The following is a 22,323-nucleotide window of genomic DNA, read 5'->3' as shown; positions in this document are numbered from 1 at the left end:
TCACATTGCTGACATTTTGCTGGAAGCCGTCCTGTACTGTATATATATATATGGTTGCACAAGCCCGTTGTAGTTTGTCATTCTCTCAAACAATGCGCGGATTAATTCACTCAGCGGCGAAAACATTATGGGTCCTGTGGTTTGAAATGGGTCGATGTGAGCTGGCATTTTAAAAGCAACAATGAGCCGGTCGTGTGCGAGGGGGAAGTGTCTTATCTCAGCTCACGAGTTGTGTGATGGCGCGGAGCAGTTTGGGTTTGACACTGTGTTGTGTTATTAGCAGAGCAACACGCGGTTATTAGATGTCGTTAAGCCGTCGGTGATACATTGGACGTGTCATCATCATCATCATCATCATCATCATCATCATCATCATCATCATCATCATCCTGCAGCGGCATGACTTCACCCTGCAAATGCTCGTCAGAATTCAGGTTTTTACATAAGCTGAAGTAAAAAAAACAAACAAACAAACAAAAAAAACCCAGGATGTTTTATTTTTGAGAAGAGAGATAGGAGAGAGAAGGATGGTGGATTTTATGTTGTGATGATGGAGATTGTATAAAAGTTTTATTATTATTATTATTATTATTATTATTATTATTATTATTATTATTATTATTATTATTATTATTATTATTATCCTTAGTAACGTGGCAAACCAAAAGACACAGAAATACGTTCTTGTGTGTACGTGTATATATATATATATATATATACACTAATCTCACTGAGTGTAACCTGTTTTTGTGGGTGCGCGCAATTACGCGCGTCTATTAGAAAGGCAGATCGGGAGACGGAGCGAGGGAGGCGCGTTCATGCAAGGCGGATTGCAATGGCTCCATGTGACCACAACACAGGCAGCTCCCAGCGGCGGCCCCTTTAAGAGACGTGGGTTAGTTTTTCTCTTTGGTTATCTAGCTGTATGAGTTTATGTAATATCATAAAGCTAGAGAACCGAATGTATAAACTAATTCCGCAATCGTCACGGCGGAGCGAGCTGGAAGCGGAGCGAGAAGCGGGTGGCTGTGGGTGGGGGGGTTGGACTGCCTGAACAGGCTGGATGAGCCGATGGATGCATGCGTGCACGGAGGGAGGGATCCAGCTTGAGGATGGAGAGCCAAGCGGTGGATCGCGCCGATGGAGCACCTTCTTCCTCCTTGGAAGATCAACGTTGCGGGAAAGAGAGGCGATCCTCCCTCAAAAGATGGATTCGTGGGACTACAGTTATTTATTTATTTATTTATTTATTCTTGATCAAGAGGGTTGCTTGGAGTGACAGTAGTTAGCAGCCGGACACAGGCTCCATTCGCTGAGGGGTGATGAGGACAATAAACGCGCTGATTCTGGTGTCGTAATGGACCATTCCCAGTTTGGAACTACACGGCACGTGGCCGTTTTTTATTCATTGCTACTTGGACGCCGCTGAACAGCAGACACAAGGTGAGATGTGCACGGTGTCAGAGGCACCCGATTGGAGGACACCTGGGAGTCACGTGTTCTACCAGCAGCCCCAACTATGCCTTGCATCTCTGAAATGGAAAGGGGTATTAACAAGGAAAAGCAACTATATTGTTGTATTATCATGCTTTTGGTGCATTTGCACATCAATGTAAAGTCTCACTTTAAGAAAAAAAAAGTTTCTAGGTAAGCTTCACTTTGTTATGTGCCACACAGAAGATGAGATTCCATGTTCAGGGCTTGACATGTTACAGAAAAGAGAACAAGCAGGCTAGTTTCCAACTATATCTTCGGTGTGTGTTGACATAGTGTCAAGATAGGTTTTTTAAAAAGTTATATCTTTAAGATCACACACAATCTCCATCATCACATTCATGTGGTTTAAAGTCCTTTTAATAAGAAATTTCCTGATATAATAGAGTTCTTTTATCCGAGACTGCCTCTCTAACATGCTGCTGCACACTGATGGCTAGCTGGCCGCAATAATGTTTCTGAGCTTCTCTCCCACTTGCAAGAAGGAGACATTCAGCTGTTAGGAATCTATTACATTTGGGAACTACTGCATCCATTGAAACCTAAGGAGCACTTCTTAGCTTAGTCAAGCTCCTTATGTCCTATTAAACAAAGGAGAAAAGACATGCTTTTCTATAAAAAAAAACAATTAGCCATTCTCACATTTTGCTTTAGATATTTGTAAAATAAATTCTATAATGTCATGGAACTGTGACATTTTTACTCAAAGTTACTCTACTGGACTCTCCGACTGGCCCACATGTCAGTGTGTCCAGCTAAAAAGAGGAAATGAAACAGTTCTCCAGTTCAGTCTGTGCTTGTCAAAGGTAAAATCTTATATCCCTGGATTCAACCAGATCTTTGCCACCATTGCCAGCCCTTTTAGGCCTGATTCCCTGGAAAAGGTTCTGCAGAAAATTGGGGTCAAACACAAATTGTAGATCAAGTACCCATTTCAAGTATTTGCTGTTTTGCAGATGATTGCTTGGCAGTAATGGTGCTTATTGGGCTTATTTAAATATTTAGGAAAAAAGAAATGCAGCTGTACAGTCTTCAAGATCAGACTGCATTCTAGGTCCAAAATGTCAACAAGATGGTTAGAGATGTAATGTACATTTTTAAAAATAGAAAACGTTTTACAAACATTTTCCAAAGAAAACTTTGACATACAAGGTGGGGTGTTTGATTTGTTTGTGGTTTTGTGTAGATCAGGGGTGTCCAAAGTCGGTCTTCGAGGGCCGACTTTGGACACCCCTGGTGTAGATGATAATTGCATCACCCAATTTCTGACCAGGGTGTTTATAATAGACAGGTTGAAGAGAATGCTGCTCACTCACCACCTTCTTTATTTTCGGTGTATTTTGGTGACTGCGTTCCATCACCACATATAGACATGGCAAAGTCACTTAGCTGCATTTGTATGGATGAAGATATGCAAAAGAAGTTATTCCACATCTGTAAGGACAAATGTCAAAGATCCGGAAACTAAAGTTTCTCCTGGTCAAGATCTGTTGACCATCAAAGTATCAATCTATTGTTTTGGGGGGTTTTTGCACAAGTCAAAGAACTTTTGCGAGTGAATCACCAAAACAGGCTTTAAGAGACCCACTTTCCCTCAAATCTGACCCTTATTTCTACTGAGACGGGGTCAGCCGTCTCAGCTACTGAGAGCTGAAACAAGGTGGTGACCTTGGCCTGTTTTTAATAACCCAGTTTGTCTTGCAACATGACCTGTTTCTTCTCCTCTCCATCCAAGTCGAGGAGGGGGCCATCAGCTTCCACAGCCTGTTGAATTTGAACAAGTCATTTGTGTGTTATAGCTTCTAAAGTTTTGTGGCTGCTTGTGTTTCTGCTTGTGTGCTGAGTGTAGGTGTGCAGCAGCACAGATCCTGCCTGACTGCGTGCATGGTGCTACAGGCCCCACTTTGCACTGCATCACAGATCAGAGAAGATGCCAGCACTGCCACGTCTTTGTGTCGCTACAGCCCTGTTTGTGTGACCTGGCATAGCCTTGCAGTTTGCGTTGACACTTTCTGGTTTTAAATTGTAGTTTAAATTGATGCTATTAATGGTCATTTTATGATTTGCTAATGTGCTGTTCAGAGGCATTTAGTGTAATTTGATCGAGGAGCAGGACACTGACATCTTGCTAAGCCTGTTATTCCAAGTATTCCGGTATGTAAATTATTATAGGTACTGAAGTCAATATCAAACGCCACCGTCAGTCTCTCTTTTGTGATTTGACAAAAATAGCCCCTGAAATTGAATGTCAAAAGCCCATGTTCTTACTGTATGTGCCTTAAAGATAAAGATTCAACTCTGAGCCGGGGATTTATAACACAGCGTGATCCGTCAGCCGCAATTGTTCTACACCAACAAGGCCGCCCTCCCCACATTCGCCCTGTTGCAGAAAAAAAAAATTTATGCATTGCTGAGGGCTAATAAATGGAGGATATGTGGAGAGCCCCTTTGAGATTCAAATGCAGTCTGGTGAGCGTTCAAAGAGGCAGGCTAGACGTGTGTTTTTTTCCCACATTAATATGTGTCTGTCTGGGGCGTGAGGAGGAGGCCTCTACGCACCAGATGGAGCCCAGTCTAGACTGGGTCTATCTCTTGAGCACCTGCCATAAGGCTGCATTAAACATTCCATTGTCTTGGTGATTTGTACGTCTCCATTTGTACATCTGCTTGAATGCCCTTTATAGTGTCTGCTGCCTAGATTTATTCCGGACGCGTCAAGACGGCCGTGTTAACGAAGAACACAAAGCGATGCAGCAGCAAGTTAGAGAGATTTCAATCTGTCGCTTTCGCAAAGTTTTGCCCACTGCTTCCTCCGTTCATTTCGTTTGCCAGGTGCACGAATGGATCTGGCACTGGCGCGATTAGCTTGGACAGATCTGACGTACTGTGTTCTACCCTACACACAATAGAGCCATTGTTTTAGCTCTACAGCCCTGCTGCAAGCTCACTATCCCACAGATGTTATCTTGATTGTGTCACACTTGGCCACTAGATTCCACTGCGGCGGGCATGAGTGTGGGCGCACATACGTCCCCACATTTACACGCTTGCTTCCTTGGATGTGTTTATGAGAGGGCGCGTTATTGCTACACCCAGAGCGCCTCATTTTTTGTCACTAAGGGCTGTAATGAACATGACAGAATACAGTGGGCTGCAGAGCAGGCCTTTTTGCACACTCAGAGATTTGCTTTGATCCCATCACAACATGTATATATGTTTGCAAGAGAAGCCTTTGCAGAGACTGTCTTAATGTCATCATTGGAAACTACTAACTAGTTCTTCTTCTACTTCTTCCTTCTCCTCCACGGCTTTCATCCACAATTGACAGTGTTTGAGTCTCAGTAATCTAAATCCATATTTTGTCATCAGCTTCCTGTTATCGTTTTTACCGTGGATTGCAGTGCCCTATATAAACCTTTTTCTCTGAACTTATGTATTCTGGGTTTGGTAGCCTAGCAACAGCCTCTGACCCATGCAAGAGAAAAGGAGGGGCGGGGGGGTATTGAAAGGGCTGACATGCAGGCTTTAAACCCACGGAGGACGTCAGATTTCAGTGGATGTAATCTTTGAGCATTTTGTGTAATCGCTTGTGCGGTGTGTTTCTCTGTGTGCGCATGTGTGCACGTCTTTGTGTGTATTATCTGGATTTACCAGCCGTAAAAGAAAATGGGGAGAAACTCCTTGTCGGTATCTGAAAAAGGAAATTAGCTAATTTTTCAAAAGACCTATCAGTGCATCATTTTTAATACTCTTTCTTAGGATTTACTAAAAGGCAACACTTCCAACTTTTTACATTTATTCAATGAAGCTTTTGTGAAAAATGCTATGTCTTGCTTTCTTTAACACAATTTATTAAATAGCATTTTTGTTGGAATTCTTTGCTGACATTTCTACTTCAAGACTAAACATCTTATGTAATATGTATTTGCAAAAATCCAACATAAGGTGAAGAAGAAAAGCTTCTTCTGTGAGATATAAAACATTTTGTCTGGGAATTTAAGCATCATTAGAGCACTTTTGTAAGAGCAGTGTTTTCGTGTTTTACAGGAGTAAGTGAAGTCCTACGGAAATACTCGCACCTCATCCGTAGGCCTGCAAGCGACAGACAGCCGACCTTCTGGCCTGAGGAGCAGAGGTCAGCGACGGGGTCAGGTCATCGCGCTGACGTCAGAGGTGAGACAAAGTCCTGCTCTGCTGCACCTGATCTGCTGTTGTCCTCTCACTTGAACTTGAACTAGGTGCACAAATCTCTCAAACAACATGACCAGAGGAAAAGTTTTTAAATTTGGCACCCTGAAAAACAACTCTCTGTTTATTTCATACCTCACACATAGGTCTGTATGAAATTCCCAAATGATAAACCTCGAGTATAAATATCATGGTTAAAAAAACCACATTCCTAACTACTTTTATTTAAAATACAAAGGGCATATTTAGACCTGCTGAAATACAAAACAGAAATGTATTATTTTGGTGTTAATACAGCACATGTAAAAACATGTAAATAGCCATTTAGCAGTAATCTTCAAATAAATGTGTCTATTATGAAGAATATCATTTTGTTTTTCTGCTCTTTAGACAACTGGGGAAAAAAAAATATTAGCTGGTTTATAATTTGGGCTCGCTGCTCGGATTGAGGTTGATAAACAGATATTTAAAAGACAAATTTGTCTGTGTTGTAAGTGGGAGAAATTATGAAAGTCTTTTGTCCGCGAAGTGACAGGCAGTGTGTCAAAAATTATAGAAAAAGTTGCTTCGTGATGTTCTAGCTTCTTTGACTTCTCACAAGGAAAAAAAATAAACTATTCAAACGAAAGAACAGAAAAAGTATTTTTTTATATACTGTAACTTTTTAATAACTTGACAATTTCTTGTGGTTAACCCTCATGTTTAGGATGAATATTTACTAGTTTGCTCTCCTCACCTTCCTAGTCAGTCACCTCTGACCACATTCTTTATAATGTTTCAATATGTTTGATTCTTCGGTAGAGGGGAGCCATTTGTGTAAACCATGTTTTTATACATTTGTCCCAGCTTTTTTAGCCTTAAAGTGTATAGTGGCAGTGTGGTTTAGACTGATGTGTGTGTGAGGTGTGCTCGTGTAGAAAGACTGACAGGGTGGCTAAGTTACTTACTTATTCCCTCTATCCATAACTTCTAATTCTTACTTTTCTGTATTGTGTCATATGGAGAAAATAACCTATTTTTTTCTCTTTTGTTTTGTCAAGACTTAATGATTTAAAAAGTCCTTACACTTTGACAAAAACATATTTTAACTCCCTTACTATGTAAAGAAGTAGCTTTATTTCTCAAACTTTCTAAAAAAAATGTCTATCTATTAATGTTCAACATATTTTATGAACTTGCACCAAAACTCGGTTTTCTATCCGGCAAAGCCCATTCTCACTGTGTGTTTTCGTAAAGTACGTATTATGTTGAAGGTGATGGACGGCTGAAGTATGCGCCTCGCTCGCTTTTTTCTCAGTTTCCCTCTCAGTGTTGAGTGACAGGACTAAAGATTACCTTCACTTTCCTGACTGCTGCAGCAGGCAGCGAACGCTGCTCAGCTCGTGCATGCTCAGCCTCCTGTGGAGAACAAAGTGGAGGGAGAGAAGGAGGCCGAACGACTCGTCGAGATATAGGGGCCGCCATAGAAGAGAAACAAAGGAAGTGATTTTTTATTATTATTATTATTTCCCTTTAGGGTTAGAAGATGAGCATTCTGTGACTTTGGCCTAGTTCTATATCAGCTTTTCTCCCACCTCATGAGAGAAGAGGTTGCGTTTGAGAATCAGACAAGAGAAGATCAGAGGATATTTCACAGCCTGTGGCTATCCTCCTCCATCGCGTTCGACCACCTCTTAAAGCTCCTTTCGCTTTGCCTCAACTCAATGAGGGCTGCCGGTCTACTTAGTCAATATCATATCCACAAACTAGTCAAATCGATGCAAACAGGCTTTGGCTGGACACAAGCTTTAGAAGTGAAGGCATAGCTACCGGCTATGTTTGATACAGAGATATAATAATCCAGAAGTGACACTCGTTGCGTCTTCTTTGTAAACGTAAGAGCATATTAAGAACTCGCATGCAGGCGTCTGCATTCCTACTGTGTTTTCCTCCTTAAGGACCTTGCGGGCAGGTTATGGATTTGTTTCTTTAGGAAGTGCAGACAGCAGGATGTGCGATTTCACACGTCAACACTGTTGCTTCACAGTTGAGCACTCTCATGTATATGGAACGAGTCAAAGACGAGGGAAGCTTTAATCCGCTCATTTACAGTACCTCAGATCCAGTTGACATCTCTCACTCAGGCACATATGTACCCCTGTGTGTACCGTATCTTAGTTTAAGTTTGTACATCTCTTTGCTTTCTCTGAGTTAATTATTCAACACCACTCTGATGATGACGAGAACTAAGAATGTTCTTCCCTCAGTAACAACTTCCACCATGAAGAGTGTTGTTGTCAGTGCTCCCAGTTACTGCTTTAGACCTTGGCACACCCCTATACATACATGCACATGAGCCACCTCAATCCCCGTTGACTATTATACACTCATATTTAAGCAATGTTTTGGCTGAATTTAATCAGAGGATTTCACTCAGAGATGACAGTTTTCATGACTTCCTCACAGAGGATGATATTGCATTTGGTGTGAAGATGAAGATAGAAAAGAAAGAATCAATTATACGGCTGATGATTTGAAAAATTGACAATTTGGAGCTTTATGTCATGTTCTAAGGCTATTCCCTCATCAAACATATACCTGGAGTGATGCTTTGACTCATTAATGGATGTTCGAAGAATCCTTTAATCTATTTTGGCAGCCGTTTGGGGGTGCCTAAACGCTTGCTCATACAATGTGTCACTTATTTCCATAAAGCTGCTCCACGGGCAACCTCCTCTGTGCTTTCCACACAGGACCTCTAGACTAGCGGCAGCAGCAACTAGCAAGCACCTGGTGGAACTGGGAGTCTGCCAAACTTGTCACACTTATCATAAATGCTTCTCAGTTTATAAGTTATATTGACCAATCAGAATTATTATACTTTCATCTGAGGTCCTAACTTGCCCAAAAAAACATACCCAATCAATGGAAGTATGGCATTTTTATGACTATGTCCATATTTTATGAAAATATGTTACCAACAAAACTTAAATCTAATGAACTGAAAGAAAAAGATACTCCTCTTCCACTCTAAGTTTGTGGCATAAATATAAAACAACAACAAATGAAGAAAGTCAGAAACAAATAAAGCCTACATAATGTTCAACCCTCAAACCAAACACATAGCCAACAAGCTGTTGTTTGGTAAAGTAACAAACCGATTTAAGCAGCTTGTTGTTTGGTGATTTCTGGGTTTTGTTCTGTTTTTTTTTGGTGGGAGTTTCTCTTGATATCTTACTGTTTGCACAAACATCCCTGCTTTATTTGGCATGATGACCAGCTTGATAAGAGATTGATGCCTCTGACTGAAAACGTTGGGTGAAAAGAGGAGGCCTTAGATGGCTGTGTGTGGGAAGCCAATCAAGTGTAGAGTGGTGGTGTACTGTATGTTAACGTAAACTTCAAATTCAGAGAAAAGCAAAGGAAAGGAGAATAGAGTAGAATATAATTACTTTATTCATCCCAGCAGGGAAATGTCAAGAGGACAGAGGGAAAAAATGGTCGAAGAGTTTAACGAACACAAGATTTAAAACTGGAATATTGAGGAATTAGGAAGTTTGCTTTTATTCCAGTATGTAGAATAAAAGTTGCTTTTATGTACTCTTTATTTGCATTGTTATTTGTTTCTTTAGTTTGACCTTGAAGCACTGTGGCCTCTGGCATCTCAATGCTGAATGGTGGCTGTATTAAAGATTGGTGGTGGCTGTGATCGTGGGGTGCAGAAGGGTGACGGACAGAGGAGGGAGAGGTGGGGGGGGTCCTCTGAAAGGCAGCGGGGCTACGGAGTGAATGGAAAGCAAAGGGGTGGGGGCGGACACAGGGGTGGGGGGGTATAAGCGGCGGAGGCAGGTTGGGGGTGGTGGAGCTTCATTGGTTCAATGCAACGGCAGAGGCAGCTGTGAAAAGAGGTCTCCCCTTTTTCCCACGCCCGGTCCGATGCGGACACCCCGCTTCAGCCGGCTGGGGTCAAGTCACATTTCTAATACATGCACCGGGCCTGCGGATTCTGACAATGCATACACGCCGCTCATTTGCTTTATGTATGCACACAGACAGAAGCACACACTCGTATATACACTGGACGAGGAGGCGGAGGAGGGGGGGACAAACAGTCTCTGTGACAGACGAAGGCGGGGGGTGGAGTGGGGTAGGGGGCTCGTCTTCGTGGCAGGCAGCGATTTCTTGACCGTTGGCAGCATTGCCTCATCTTCATCCTGCAACCCTACAAATTAACAAGCTGCAACTGCGCTCACAAACACACATGCAGATACCACTTCAGTAAGTATAACAGCTTGTTAAACATTAAAGATTTCAGACTTGATGATGTCAAGTCTCCTTGGCATAAGAATATATTTATTGGTGATTTCTCTGGTTCACAGCAGTAAATATCCTTCTTCTTTTTTTACAAGTACTTGTCTTAGCTGCTATTTACAAATTATAATCATATTCCAGGGAGGGGGATGTAAATGCTTTGTTCTGAACTCCCCTAGCCCCCCAGCACTACCACTCCAGTGCCAGATGCCCTGCTGTATTGTGCTGGTGCCGGGGTGGGGTGAGGTGGAAAGGGGTAGACGGGGAAGCAAGCCCCCTTCCTCTGACTGTCTCTCTGCACCAGGTTGTCACCCTAGTTGTCTGTCTGTCAGGACAAGTGTGGGAAGGAAAAACATTCAGGATGGGAAGGGGGTGATGGTGGTGGAAGTTCAAGGAGAGGTTCAGGTTTTTTTTAGGGGTGGGGGAGGGGAAATTTGGGGATTTAAAGCTAAGGAAAATGCATCTCTACCCTCGAAAAGGCCACAGAGGAGCGTTGAGTAGGAGGAAAGTGTGTGTGGGTGGAGGTGTGTGTGTGTGTGTTAGGATTGTTCTGGCCCTCTTTAGCAACTTTTCAACAAACTGAAATTGATATGAGTTTGCTGGTCTTTGTCTTCTAGTAGCTCAGCATGGACAACACAAAGCATCTTAACAGCAATAACATCAAGAAAATATGAACACATTTGTTTTGTTTATTATAAGTTCTGTACAATAAGTGTCAAGTTGTGGATCAGTATAGAGCTACAAAATGCACAATTTCAGGTAGAGATGCACAGATTTACCAAATTGTATATTTGAAAGAATCTGATATTGTTTTCACAATCATATCGCAATTGAATTTTTCTAATATTGTGCAGAACTACTTTTAGGTACCAATATAGTACACTTAAATGGTAGATTTCAGTGATTTTAATTATGTCAGTGCTCCCAGTTACTGCTTTAGGCCTTGATGTACCTCTCTACAACACTTTAAGAGCCAACAGAAATGGCCTTTTTTCAGTGAAGTCATTATTTTTTTTTTTTATTTGAGGAATCTTATATGTATTTTTATCTTATTTATAGAATTCAGGGTTTGACTTTGTAAGTAAGTATGTAGTCTCTGATATGAAAAACATTACAGTTGGATTCGAGTTTCCATGTGAGTATTTGGATTTGCTTTCAGACTTACACTGAGTCTATAAAATCCTGCTTTTACTTGAATTGAACTTAAGTTTAGGGAAACCTTACCAAACACTCAAATTATTTACAAATTACAATTCCTTATGAAAGTGTCTAAATATACTGTATATTTCCACATTAAAATTCTAATAAGGTTCATAGAATAAAGTTAATGGATTTAATACACAGAAATTCTAAGTTTGCATTGTCACTGTAAAAGCTTCTAAAGTTCTGACATAATATGCACACTAAACAGCTTTGTAAAATAAATATGGTTACAATGACCTAAGACATAAACCATGCTGCAGTAGACGTGAGTTTGTCTCAGATTTTCCTTGTACAAAATTAAGAAACAAAACCCTTGCAACTTCATGCAACACAGAACTTATCCCAAAAATGGAAATAGAAATGAAATACATAATAGAACAGCTATTATTCATACCAAAAATCAATAATTATTGCTACTGCTTGAACAGTTATCTAGCATGTTGATTATTACATTAATTATAATACAATTTTAAAAATGGAATTGTACATAATATTATATATTTTTTTCCAAAAATTTCAAAGCAGCACTTTGAGTCATGGGCAGAGCTTCTTTAATTTTCATTTACAAGCTGACTGCCTTTTTCAGAAATGAAAAGATTTCCATACACCAATGGGTGGGGGATATTTAGTGTTGTGTTTTTTTTTGTTTTCTTTTTTTTTGCTCCACACCAGTGGTCTCCAACTCCAGGTCTAAATGAACCACTGTCCTGTAAGTTTTATATGCAACCCTGCTTTTACGCCACTGAATCAAATGGATGAATTACCTTCATGTCCTCTGGTTCTGCAGACATCTGGTAGTAAGCTTCTCATTTGATTCAGGTGTGTTGCAGCAGGGATGCATCTAAAAGTTGCGGGACCGCAGCTTTGGAGTTGGAGACTCAAAGTCCACACAGACAGGGAAAGCTGCCCACTTCAACGTTTAGATCTCATTGAACTAACTTTGAACTGAAGGAACAGTTTTAAAATCATTACCTTTTTTACCCTTGTGTGCACTGACATCATTGACAAGCACATGTTCTGTTCTACGTATGGAAACCACATGCAAAATAACAGTTGTCACCTTTAAAGTGGTTAACACTCCAATTTTTAGTGTTTAAAGGCATAATTTGTATAATGTTGTGGGATGTATAAAATATAATCCATTTCTCAGCTCACAGATTGATTTAATGGAGTATAATTTCCATCTGACAGCTGTAAAGTTCAACTCACCAGCAAACAAAGACAGCAGGCACCTTTTCCATCTGGTAAACATTTATTAGCATGCAGACACAAATCTCTGTCTTTCCTCCCTTCTTTGTTTTGACTTCATTCTCACCATGTCTTCTGACTACTGCCTACTTACTCCTCCTGTTTCTTTCTTTTATAAATCCTCTCTTTTCCCGTCTTTTTCTCCCCATACCCTGGCTGTGTGAAGAGGTGATAGCAGTGGGAGACAATGAGGAAGACTCACTTAATTAGCTGGACGAGAAGATGCTTTGTGGCAATTACTGAGCACAAAGGGACAGGAAAGTATGGCTCTGTAATGCGCTACTGTGTGCATTTGCCTGCCTGTTGTGGCCCCCGAAGGCAGGTAGGCCTTTTATAGAGAGAGTGAAGGCAATAACAATGGAAGACAGGGTGTACTCCACATGTAGTACCATTTCCAGTGCTTTTACATAAAGGGGCGATGGATGCTGGGGTCTCTTAAAGACTGGAGATTTTCAAACTCTATGATCTCCACAGATGGATTATGGACAGGAAATGCACATGTCTGGGTGCATTTTATGTGCTTAAATTATACAGCTGTAGGTGCAAACTTTCAAAATGCACCTCTTTGTAGTGTGTGCTATGCTGAATTACATTCTCTTCAGGTAAGAGCTTTGCAAAAAAAAAATCTATCTATCTATCTATCTATCTATCTATCTATCTATCTATCTATCTATCTATCTATCTATCTATCTATCTATCTATCTATCTATCTATCTATCTATCTATATGCACAATAAGACTTACTTAAACTTAAAATAGAGGTAAAAAGAACTATTTGGTGAATTCTGAAGTGCAGGTTAGTATAGTATGTATGCATAGGACAGTTTGGAATCAGTAAGCGTTAGTCTCAGCCTTGGAAGGGACAGAACCCTCTCTATTTTCTGATTTTGAAAAATAATTGCCAAGGACTCCACTTGCTATCTTAGCACATCGGGGTAACAAACTCTCACTCCTCTAGACTGAGACTCAAGCATGTGGCATGTTTCTCAGTCTCTCTCTCTCTCTGTTCAGATGGAGCTCACTCCAATTTATGAAAGTGTCTGGAATGAAAGTAAAAACACTTTTTTTCCCCTTCACATTACTGTATGCAATTGGTCATTTGTGCACAGCATGGTCTAAGGGCTGCAAAAACACTGTAGATCTTGGGTAATGCTCTTTCTGGTTCTGATCAATCTGCAGATTGTTGCACTGTTTGGTGGCATTGCACAGTAACTGAAGTTGGTCAGGATGCTCTTGATGGTGAAGAGGTGGAATTAATAAACAGTAATAAACAGTAGTCGTCTTTTAAAGTAAAACAATAAAAGCGTGGAGTTGGTCTGATTGCATAATATGCTTACTTGACAAAAACAAATTTTTGCCCCTAATTTGCTTGAGATTAATTGGCGTTCAAGGTTAGGGAAGGTTTTTGGAAACTGTGCACCCTATAAATAAGAACAAGCATAAAACGCACACAGTCTAACACATGGTGGTGGCGAGAGCACCTACTGTACATGAGGGAACCATGAAGTCAGCTCTCCAGCAAAAGAAAATATCCTAGAAAGGAATGTCCAGCCATCAGCTTGTGACCGTAGGCTCAAAAGCAACTGGTTTGTGTAGCAAGACATTGTGAAATAAAAGTTTTAGAGTAGCCTATTTAAAGTCTGGGCTTAAATCTGACTGAAATGCTGCGTGGCATGATCCTGAACAGGCCATTAGAGATCAAAAACCGCCCAGTGTCGCTGACTTAAAACAAGAAGAAAACAAAGCTTTTTTTTCCTTTTCTTAAATGAAATTATCATTTGAAACTTTGGCCCTGTGTGACCCAATTGTGAAGATTCAACAAGCCTGATCAGTAAAAAATCAAGTCTTTTCACCTCCTTTTCTTTTTTTTCTTTTACAATATTCCTTCAACAGTTTTCAACCAATTAAGAAGGAAACCCAAGCACTGTTTTGACCTATAGGACATGTGTAAAACTCTTTCGATATTCACAATCATTTTAAACGTATTAAAATGATTCCTCCCGAGCTCTCCTCCCAAAAATCTCCTTGACGAAAATCTGTGTTTTGAAAAAGAAGAACTTCTATACTTACCTTTAAGGGTTATGGTTAAGTTAAGATATTTCCTGTTTCTGGTCACTCTGCTGTTTTGTGCCAAACTGGAAATGCTGTCTGTTTCTGTTTGGGTGTGAGTGGCCCCACTGTGTGGTTTCATGTTTCTGCATCCGTGCGTGTATTTGTGTAGAGTTGGGCCTGGCAGACAGCGTTCTCCTCTTGTGGAGTGGCCCGAGGGGATTTCTTTCATGAAGTCAGATAACATCCAGGCGACCCCCTCTTCCCTTTTTTATAAGAGTTCCTTAACCTTGATAAATGAAGTAGAGGCAGGAAGGGAGCCAGTGAGTCAGGCTAGGTGGGAGAGAAAAAGTTGTGGACAGTGTTGGGAGATGAAGCTCTGATGGAGGGAGGCAAGATAGAGAGAGAGAGAGAGAGAGAGAGAGAGGGAGGGAGAGACACCAACTCCCTGTCCGACTTGCTCTCAGGATCAATAACGTTCGGAGAGCTGCTGAGCACTCCTGTCTGGCAGCTCTACCGTAGGGGATGGAGAAAACAGAGGGAGAAAGTGGGGGGGAAGCAAGAAAAAGGGGTGATGAAAAAGCCTCTCTATCTCCGTCTTGTCATTCTTCTCTGATGAGGTGGGGGGAACTGAGGACGTGAAGCTGGAAAGAAGGGAACATGGATGAAGGTTGGAAAGGAGCTGGGATTGTGGCGTCAGATTGTACCGTTTCAAAAAAGTAAAACACACACACACACACCCCATCATGCCGAGGTCTCCTTTTTTACGGAGCCACAAGGTTACCGAGTGTCGATACAAAAGCTCACAACCCTCCGACAAATGGGATTTGGCATGTTCAATCAACGGTGCTGCCAAATCCCTGTTGTTAAGTGTTGCAGAGTCATATCTGTCTGCAGCGAGCCTGAGCTATGCTACCTGGGTCCGCTAACCGTCCCCTAAACATCCTCTAAAGTCCTCGGTAATAGAATTATCTGCCACATTTGTCATTGGATTTTAATAGGTGTGTCTTCTGTGGCACGAATGGCAAACAGAGAGGGAGTTGTCACGCTGTACTCCTGTTGTAAAAAAAGCCTTTTAGTGACTCCTCCACCAGAGCCTCGAGGTCACGGACACCTGAGCTCTCCTCCCGTTTCCTTTCACACTCTTCTACTTGATTTGCCTGCTTGGAGTTAAAGTCTTTCTGGTCTCTCTCCTCTGGCCATCTCCTCTGTCCTGTGTCAGGCCTGATCCTTTCATCTCCTCTTTCCTAATCCTGCGTCTAGAGAAACCTTCTCCACAGCCCTCCTCCGCTTCACATTGCTCTTTTTGAACTTTGTGCCTCTTCTCATTTCAGCGTGTCCTTCTTCTTGTCGTTTTCCACCCTCTTTATCCCCCTTTATCACCCCTGCCTTTCCGTTTCCTCATCTTTTTTTTCCTGTGACGTCTGCATCTTCTTTCCTCCCTGCTCTTACTTCTGCTGCTCCTGAATTAAGTTAGTGATCAGTTGACTGCCCCTATCATTGGTAGAGAGCAGGTTGGTCCTCCCCTCCCATGAGGGGGGTACATTGTCTGTACTAGTTGACTGGTGTAATCCTCCTACCAGGGACAAAGGACACCACCTTCACTACTCCAGCCACCTTTGAAGTGGCATTAGCCCCCTGATGAGAACCATAAGCTAGCCTGCTCCTGCCTCCTTGGGAACCCAGCATCACACCTTCGGCTCTTTGCTACTAACTTTGGGCTGCCGGGATTTTCTTTCTGTTTAGGAATAATGCTCCTAACTTAACACACACACAGTTCTTTCCACAAGTATTAAAGTTAGGTCTGGGACATTGTAGCCACGCCAGCTGTTTAACTGTTTTTATCACTTTTAAGTGTTGATGCTTTTGAAACTAAACAAATCGATTTCTCTGGTTGGATGCAAATGTTGTAACCAGTGCTACTATCTTGCCAGGTCCCTCTTGAAAAAGAGACTGTAGGTTAAATAAAGGTTATTATTATTATTATTATTGTTGTTGTTGTTGTTATTATTATTAGACCACATGTTCAGATGGACATCCAGCTGCATTTTTAGTGTGTGGTCGTCTTTCTGGAAGGTGAATCTCTGCACAAAGTCTTTTGTAGCTTCTCACAGGTTTTATTCCTGTATGGTATTCAGCTCCATCCATTTACCTTGCTAAAGAAAAGCATCACCACATCAAGATGCTGAGATTTATTTACAAACTATTAACAGTCTGCCTTAAAAGTGATGTCAAACGAGGTAACCAACAATTGAAATAAACTACAGAAATAAAAAAAATTGACTCTCCTAAGAAAGCCATAAAAACGTTGCTTTTTATGTAATACACTTGATAATTTGTTTAAATCTTCAATGTGTTTATATGTTATTCATTTAAATTAAGTAAATTGTGACATTTGAATCCTTAGTAGAGCTGCTATTTCAAACAATAAGGGAGTGAATTTAAAAGTTGACTTATTGTTTATACACTTTACTACAAAAGAATATGTGAGGAAATAAAAGATGTTTGGGTTCCCCCTGCAGGTCTGGAGGCCCTAAACAGCTGCTTTGTTCTCTTTTGCCTCAGACCAGCTCTGTCTTTCACCATAGCAAAAATACATGTTGTTACTTGTACTTGTTTTTCAATAAGAAACTTTATGTTGCAGCCTTTTAATCCAGTCTTTGCTTTTATAGACACTTTTTAATAATATTATATAATCTTAAATTAGGTATGAAGTTTAGATACCTTTAAGATGTGGCAGTGTTAGGATTAAGCAGCCTGCAGACCATAATAATTATGACATGTACAATCAGGCCATTCATTACATGTATGAGTGGTTTGTAATGCAAATAAATCATAATTATTTAAGTGTTTAAGTGGTAAATAAATGGCTAAAATAGCATTTTTAAAATGACAAATAATGCTTAAAATAAATGTAAAAATTTGATTGTGTGTTTTGGTGTCACATATAAAATATACTGCATATTACAACATACACATCAATCATAGGTTGGAGGGTGCCATAAATAAATATAAGTAATTATTTATCTACTTTGAAATATATTGAGCAACATTTAAATACAATATTCTTGTAGGACTCACAACTAACTTTTGGGCCACTGTAACCACCTTTATCACCATTAGATTGTGAGTTGTTGAAACTTGCACTGATTTTTCAGCTGTAGCAAAAATCTTGACATTTAATTTTTTTTTTCCCTTCTATTATTTTGCAATAAAAATAAATCTGAACTGCATGACTGTGCCCTGGTTTCTCCCACATCCTGTGCATTAAGACCATTGAGTACGAAGCCTCCACTAACCTACATATTGTACCTCATTCACTCTCTCTGCCTCTCTCTTCTTTTTTTTTCTCAACCACACGAACACACATTCACACAGGGAACGAGGAAGTAAGGTTGCTATAGGAACAGCTGGTCAGAGTTTACCAGAGGGGAAACAAACAAAGTACTGTTCATGAGAGCAGGTTGTTCTGGACAGAAGGAGCACTGATACTCTCGGTGTGAGTGTGCCAGCGAGGGTTGTGTGTCATGTGTAGTAATTGACTAGATTGGTTTGTGAATCTGGGCTTTCTAGATCCATTCAGTCTTGTCGGTGCTGCTACTGTAGATCTGCTCATCTGTCGAGAACCTTCATCGCATTTTTCATAGGTGTTGTGGTGATAGTGCATTTATCTTTTAAAGGAATTCAGGAAAATGCTTGTGATCCCAAAATGTTCTGCAAGGTTGTTTTTATAAAAGAAAATTGCATTTGTTTGACCAGAGAAAAAGGCAAGCATTCTCACATACTTGGGCAACTGAGGTATAACAAGAAATCTGCAGTTTATTCTTACTTATGCCTGTGTACAAGCCCCAACTACATTCTCTTTCAGTATTTTCTCTGCTCACAGTGACTCTGCAGTTTGGATATAGATTTTATTCAATATAAATTTCTGTCAACCTGCCTGACTCTAAAGCTGCAGCTAACGTCCACATCCTATCCCCTCATCATGCATCTCTCAAGCTGTCCTCGTAATGCATGTGAACAAAATGTATTGAAACTCTTGACTCAGGTAAACCCATAAAAATGCCAACGTGCCTTCCAGCCCTCCATCTGCATCCTCACTCTCTTTAATGCCCATTTACCACCGCATTCAGCCTTTTGAGCGAGTCTTTCAAACCATTTTCTTTTACCTTCAGTTCCCCACTTTTATTTATTCCCCCTTGCATCAAACAAGTCCATTGGCAAGGGGCAAAAACACCCCCAACCCTATCCTCCTTACCAAGTCTACCCCACTTTTACATCCTTCCACCCCCATCCTCCTTCTGCCCTCTACCTCTGCCAAGACTGAAAGATAGACAGACATACTGTTCTCTCTTTCTTCGCCTTTCACCCTCTCAAACCTCCTTCCATCCATCCTGCCTGGACGGCCACAATGCCGGCGCTCTATCCTATGGCAGGGAGAATGCAGCCCTGAACTAACAATATCACCAAGGCTGCCTGAATGCCGCCGAGTCCCATTGTACTCTGTCAGAGGGGAGTTAACACCCATGTCTGAGCCCAATGAATAGTATTATTGTGTCTGAGACATACGCCGCACCCCGGGTCCCCATCTATGTCCCCCTAACTCAATCGGCCTCCGCCCCTCCCAAACTTGCTTCCCTTGTCCCAACAGTGTAACTCCCCCTCTACATCTCCACCCCCACCAGCCACCACACCACAACCTATACCCCCCCACTCCCCCAAATCCCCGCCCACTCCTTAACAGAAAGCTCCAACTTCCAAAGCCTCCCCGGCCCACCAAATCCAAGCGTCCACACTTTACTTCTCTATTCCCCTGGCAGTTGGCCTGCGAGTTTAAGTCCGTTTTGTAAAGCGTGCCGAAGGGTGGAGAGTTGTGGATCACAGCCCCGTCACCCGTTCTCGGTTCTGTAGAGACATTGGTGAGGGCATATCGTTGATTGTGCAAGTTGGTGCGACGTGGAGGGGGTTGAATTTGGCTGTGGCCCTTTCTCTTTTGAGAAACACAATGGGGCCATGAATCCTCAAAGAAATGTCTCACCCCCATCCCATCTGATATTATCATAAGAAGAGAGTTGCTGGACCCATTTGAATAACTCTAGATGATACAAAAGATGAGATGTTTTCTTTTTTTGCAAAGTTTCTATGGCGCACCCCTGGCCTAGCCAAAACATTTCCATTCCATCACACCCACTCTGCCACAAACAAGAAAAGGCCAAGAAAGAAATTTCCGGTCAACTTTCAGTACTGCCTTTATTATTTCTTATGAATACAGTGTCTTTTAAAAACATTCATGCAAGGACAAGCGGGTATAGATAATAATAGATGGATGAAAGTGGCAAGCATTTGTATTTAGCACCCTAGGTAGCCTCCTGAACTAACTTTTGCTGGAATTACAGCTGCAAGTCTTTTGGTGGTATGTCTCCCACAGCTTTGCACATCTAACAACTGAAAGGTTTGGCCATTCAATAGTTGCAAAGTATCCAAAATTCAGTTAGACTGTATGGAGAGTGACTATGAAAAAAAACAACTAAGTCTTACCATAGATGCTGAGCTTCGAACTGATAGATTAAAAAACGTTTAGTTTTGGTCTCATCTGATCAGAGCACCTTCTTTCGCATGCTTGTTGTGTCCTTTGCATGATCTGTGGCAATCATGACTTTTCACGTCTTTAGCAGTGGCTTAGAAATAAAGGACACATTTGTGGAGCTCGTGATTATTAGTTATCATTTCGACAGGTTTTTCCAACTGAGCTGTCAACTCTGAAATTCCTCCACAGCTACCAGGGGCCTCATGGATGCATCTTTAATGCTCTCCTTGTCTGGCCTGTCAGTTTACGCAAAAGGCCATGTGCTGACCCTGCTTTAGGCTTCTTCACAGCCTTGTTCCTTGGTCTCCTTGATTCTGATGGTGCATCAATATTCATAATTGTACTGAGATAAAATAACAGTAAGTTGAACTCTAGTGGGCAATTCTGCAACAAAATCCCTCCAAAATATGCTGAGGTTTTTGGATGTAACGTGAGTAAATTCCTCACTTTTGCAGGGCAGTATTTAACCTTTTAGCCTGTGGTCCAGCAAGAGAGCAAAAGACTGTGGCTGTTGAAGTAACACTTTTCCTGTAAATACTACACTTTTAATGTATTCGATTGATGCAGTAGTGATTTTTATAATGGGCCCACTCTCACTGTATTCTGCTATCTGCAGCACATCGACTCTAATAGCTGAGAGTACATTGGCAGGCAATATGTTACTGCCTGACACACTTAACTCTCTGCAGTTTCCACCCTCTAAGGTTAGCAGGTTCATATTGCAAGCTGGGAGAAGATGCCAAAATCCTCACCCTTGACTTGTTGCTGATCAAAAACCAGAACTGACACTTAGAGTGGGGAAAGAAATATCCTGAAAGTTGAGATTAACTTGTTTCTTTCTCCATCACTGTCTGTGCTTGTTTGTGTACAGCTTGAGAAGAAGAGGAGGAGGTGGTGGAGGAGGGAAAAGAGAAGCAGAGTGGGTGGAAGCATGGAAGAAGAGGAGGATGGAAGCAGTTTGAGGAGGTTGTTCGAAGCGGGTGAACCCAGAGCAGGTGAACGCAGCTGCGGATCGCCATGGGCTTTCTGTCTACTTCCTCTTGTGGGCCAAGTTGCTCTGTACTGGGGTTCCGAAGACCCAACAGGGGCCAGCCAAAAGCTGCAGCGAAGTGGGCAGGCTAGGCCAGGAAAGAGGCAGGTGAGCCGGGTGAGCCGAGCTCTCGTTCCCGCCGGCTAGGAGTCTCCTCGGCAGAGCAGAGCAGAGCGGAGCAGCAGAAATCAATACCGAGGAGAGAGGCGAGCAGAGGTTGCCCAACACCGCCTGCAGGCCTCAGAGCCCAGGGACCAACCACCACCACCACCACTACTCCCAGCTCCTATCTACCAATTCTCCTTCTGTCTCTCTCCTGGAGTTCCAGTACCGGCCAGGGCCAGGGCCCTCACCTCGCAGCTGCCCTAATCACAGTGTGTTTGCCAGAACATGCACACTTGTGCGCAGGAAAGTAAAATGAAAAGAGACAGAAACTATCCTTGTGTGTGGTTCAGCTGGAGGTTTTCCAACTCTGCTTGATAAAACTTTGCCAAAGACACACAAGGAAATGGTTGAAGAGCGAGCCATGACGTCGAGGTCCCTTTCCTTCTGGCTCCCACGCTCCAATTAGTCATTCCACCTTTACCTTTTCTGAATGAGGATGCTAAGGAGGATGTTGCAGCTCAGTGCTGTTTCCAAGCACGTATAGCGAACAGTATTCCTAAGATCTCATGAGCCCGGATGAAAGGACAATTTGAACTTTTTCTTCTCATCTACTGTATCAGGCAGAAGCTGTCTTTTCGCCTTAGATTTTCTTACCCGCACAACAGCAGCTCCCTTCAGAGGATATGGCAGTGCAGTATTGATCCGTGAGGTGGAAGAGAGAAAGGCGGGTTCAGGCTTTCATACCTCTTTCCCTCACTGTGTGTGTGTGTCTTGGGGTGAAGGGGGGATTGTACCTTATTGTACCTGAAGTCCACTTACTGCTGTGCAGAACGGATCCAGTGACAGCACAGGTGAATGGCTGCTAATTGAATGAGAGCTCAACTGAAAAGGACCCTAGTTTGACAGACTTGTTCCTCCTCCGCATATGCAGAGCCTTTTGAAGCTAAGTTCTTACTCAGCACAGGAAAGTAAAAGCGGAGAAACACCTTCACATGGCGCCCGGAAGTCGCATCCTCACTAAACTTCCATTTCTAGAGTTCGTGCTGTACATGTTTGAGGCCTGGATTAAGGTTTTTGCCCAAAAAACCTGGAGATATTCTCTTCAGATTGACATTTATGGTGAGTATAT

General features: G+C 41.9%; 1 long non-coding RNA gene across 2 annotated transcripts in view; it reads left to right on the top strand.

Moving 5' to 3' along the window:
- Positions 1–22,323, top strand: part of LOC114151277 (uncharacterized) — a 51,598-nt gene that overhangs the window by 9,481 nt on the left and 19,794 nt on the right. For both annotated transcript variants that reach the window (XR_003596909.1, XR_003596908.1), the window contains exons 2-3: positions 5,542–5,667; positions 20,931–22,313. This is a non-coding gene — a long non-coding RNA (uncharacterized LOC114151277). The remainder of the gene's footprint in view (positions 1–5,541; positions 5,668–20,930; positions 22,314–22,323) is intronic.

Source organism: Xiphophorus couchianus, chromosome 9 (assembly GCF_001444195.1).
Source record: "Xiphophorus couchianus chromosome 9, X_couchianus-1.0, whole genome shotgun sequence".
Classification (NCBI taxonomy): domain Eukaryota; kingdom Metazoa; phylum Chordata; class Actinopteri; order Cyprinodontiformes; family Poeciliidae; genus Xiphophorus; species Xiphophorus couchianus.
Note: the sequence above shows the minus strand (reverse complement) of the source record. Positions and strands in the feature narration are given on the sequence as shown.